Source organism: Helianthus annuus, chromosome 12 (genome assembly GCF_002127325.2).
Source record: "Helianthus annuus cultivar XRQ/B chromosome 12, HanXRQr2.0-SUNRISE, whole genome shotgun sequence".
NCBI classification, from domain to species: domain Eukaryota; kingdom Viridiplantae; phylum Streptophyta; class Magnoliopsida; order Asterales; family Asteraceae; genus Helianthus; species Helianthus annuus.
In genome coordinates this window covers 117,524,442-117,528,181 of record NC_035444.2, presented here as the reverse complement: position 1 = coordinate 117,528,181, position 3,740 = coordinate 117,524,442, and the positions used below count along the sequence as shown (strand labels likewise).

At 41.7% G+C, this 3,740-nt stretch overlaps 1 non-coding gene across 1 annotated transcript; it reads left to right on the top strand.

The window, feature by feature from the left end:
* The first annotated feature begins 436 nt into the window (after positions 1 to 436).
* Positions 437 to 543, top strand: LOC118485205. Its single transcript, XR_004875510.1, has one exon. It is a non-coding gene; the product is annotated as a small nucleolar RNA R71 (small nucleolar RNA).
* Positions 544 to 3,740: the final 3,197 nt, after the last annotated feature.

The following is a 3,740-nucleotide window of genomic DNA, read 5'->3' as shown; positions in this document are numbered from 1 at the left end:
GTGGTTTCGCCATCCTTGGTTGTAAGTTCCCGTTGGGGGACCCGACGGCCTAGGTCTATTATCAATGTAGTTTACCATTTCTTGTTGATCGTCCGTTTCTTTCATGCAACTCCAATTTTCATGTGACCCACCACATCCTTCACAAGCCATAACCGGGACTGTTTTTGTCATCTCTAATTTTTTTATTTTTGAAGAAAGGGCCTCGATTTGGGCTTGTAAAGAAGGGCTTTCGTCGACTTTATGGGCGCCCGGGGCGATAGACTTATTTCCCCGGGGGGTATGCCATTGAAAATTGGTTTGAGCAATTTCCTCAATCTGATTATATATTTCGTGTGGGCGTCGGTTACCTAAAAGTCCCCCGGAGCTAGAATCAAGTGTCTGCCTAGTGTGTGGCAACAATCCATTATAGAAAGTGGATACTTGTTGCTATATTGCTAGGCCGTGATGGGGACACTTGCGTAATAGCTCCTTGAACCTTTCCCAAGTTTCATATAAGGATTCCCCGTCCTCTTGTGAATATGTATTAATTTCAGTCATTAACTTAGCAGTTTTAGCAGGAGGAAAATACTTATATAGAAATTTTTGGGCTAGTTCATCCCAGGTGTTTACCGATCCAGCTGGGAGGGCGTTGAGCCAAGCTTTCGCTCGGTCTTTTAGTGAGAAGGGAAACATACGGAGGCGGATGGCGTCGTTTGATGCTCCATTGATCCGAAAGGTATCACATATTTCCAAGAAATTAGTTATATGTAGATGGGGATCCTCGTCCGCAAGCCCGTGGAAGGTTGCGGAGTTTTGGAGCATTTGTATCAAATGCGGCCGAAGTTCGAAGTTATTGGCTTCGACATTCGGAGCATTGATAGTGGCGCCTAGATTACCCACGGTGGGTCGTAGATAATCCATAAGGGTACGTTGGTCCGCTATTGGAGGTGGATCACCCGAAACCTTCTCTTGGTTTTTGGCTTTTAACCTTTTTCTGAGAAAGCGTTCGGGTTCTTCTAGTGGCTCTTTTATGTCTTTATTGGAACTGGAGCTCATACACTACGTGAGGTTGGCGTCGGGTTCCAAGTCCTGCAATAAAAACAAAAAAAGAATGTTGGTCAGAAGGTTCACCACGGCCCCGTGTTGAGCGAACACGGCCCGTGGTCGGAATTTCAGTGATTGTTTTCCAGATCCCAGTTACTGGAAGTTGGACACGGCCCCGTGTTGCACCGGCACGGCCCCGTGGTCAGCCTTCTGTAACTTGGAAAACAAAAACTGCCAGTAACGATGCTGAGCACGGCCCGTGTCCGACCAGGCACGGCCCCGTGCTGAGCTCTGCAGAAGCTGAAAATCTACGAAAAATCCAAAAAATTAAAGAAAGAAATAAAAATATGATTAGGCCGTTGATTCCTAACTTTCTTAAAATCCTTGTGTCCCCGGCAACGGCGCCAAAAACTTGATGTGTGTTGGTGTGTATATAATTTAGATGTATATTTAAGCCCTTTTTACACTTTTAGCCAAGTTTTAAATTTATAAAACACGATATTACTAACACTAAACACACATATGGGCAAGTGCACCCATCGTGGACGTAGTATAGTGTTGGTAAGATACCGAGGTCGTCCAAGGACACAAGAGCTTTTAATACCGGTTTATCCTCAACGTCTAATGAAATCAAAAAGTGAGAAAAATGTTTTAAACTAAGAAAAATAAAAACTAACTAAATGCTGAAAAATAAAATAAAATAAAAACAGATAGACAAGATGAATCACTTGGATCCGACACGTGTGTTAGTATAACCTTTGATTATTTTCGCACTTTTGCACTTGTTTAAGAGATTATCTTAGTTATTGTAGTAGGCCCCTCTTTTGAAGGCGACGTTACCCTCAACCCAGTAGTTTGAGTCAGCAAGGATACAATCCTAAAGGGTCGGATTATTGAAAGATAATGAATTAAGTTATTAATGCAAATTGTGGTAGGCCCCGCTTTCGGCGGTGACGTTACCCTCGGCTAAGTAGTCTGAGTCAGCAGGGATACAGTCCTAAATAGCCGGGTTATAGTATTAATAGTAGTTAACTTATGAGGGGGTCAAAGAGTTTGGATCCCCGCCATCCAATACCTATGGGCATTGAAGGAGATCCTACTAAATTTGACCCAGGTCCCAAGCAGGACCTCTAAACGCTGAACAAGGGCAAGACCCTTACCAAACCGTTCCCTTAACCCCCGACCAGGTAGCCAACATACCTCCATATAGACCGTGGAGATATGAATGGTGAAAATCTTTTATTTTATATAGACAGTAAAATAACGCCAAGACACCACGGACAAACGATAAGGAAAGATCACCTTCAACATAAGTAACTAGTTATTAAAGTCATTAATACAAAACCAAATAAAAAGTGCAAAAGATTAAAAATAAAAAGTATTATACTAAACACTTGTCTTCACCAAGTGATGTAAGAGACTTAGGCAAACATGGCCTTAATTGTCAAGAACTCTTACGATCAATCTTGGATCCCGAGACGACTCACACACTCTATGATGGACAATGGATGATGGTGGTGGATGATGGTGTTATGGTGGTGGTGGGTGGTGGATGAAGTGTGAGAGAGGTGGTGTGCCAAGGGATGAGATGGAATGAAACCAAGCACCCCTATTTATAGGCTGAACAGAAGGCTGGGCACGGCCCCGTGTCCGCTGGACACGCCCCCGTGCCCGCTGGACACGGCCCCGTGGTGGGCAATGGAAGCTTCTACTAGTTTGTCTTTTCTGCTGCTTCTTGGGCACGGCCCCGTGTTCGCTGGACACGGGGCGTGTTCAGTCTTCTGTTTTCTCTTCTTTGCCTTGGGGGTTGCCGTTGAGGGTCCGGGCAGTCTACTTTTATTCCTTTTCTTGTATTTATGCTAGAATTAGTTGTCTTTTTGCTTCTTTTGTGATTTTGAGCTCATTTCATCCTGAAAATACAAAAGAAAGACAAAAACACTCTTTTTCCAACATTAGTACTTAAAAAGGGTTAGTTTTATATGGAACCCTGAATTGAAAAAAATTTGGGGTGTTTAGCGGTTCCAACATGGTTTTCGTTGTAACCATTTCGAAATCTTCTGGTTGATACTTGCATCCATTGTTGGACTGTGTTTAAACCAAGTTCAATTGTTTGAACTTGCTCGTAATATACATTCAATTCAGGGTTCCATATGATGGATTGAGGCCATCATATTCAACTTAATCCAACAAGCACTTCATTTGTTTTGAACTATAACATGTTTGTTTGGTCTTTGACTTTACTGAATCGTTTCTTTGATCACGATCACCTTGTGGTGGCGTATTTCACAAGTATCTCATGCACGGATTAATAATTTATTTATTGATTTGCTTTAAATCCGCTTTGATTTATCATATTACAACAGTCTTAACACAATCGTGTGTTAAGGCAATGGTGCAAAAATTCATTTTTATATTCCAGTGTACCTACTAACGGTTCTTTCATTATCGATCGAATGTTTCGTGATATTCATTGCTTCTTTATCGTCGATCGAAAAACAATATTTATTCGTTTCATTTTCAATCGAAAATCCTATGAGATTTGTTTGAAACAAACATTCAGATTTACTTCGTCGAACCTTCAGTTGAATTCAAACACGGTGAATTTGTTTGATCACCACTATTATTAGATTATTTCATTCACTATGACACCTTGTGGTGTTGGTATAAACTGTAGCTTGGGCTAATCACGAACAGGCGTTTCATGCAAAACACATGTG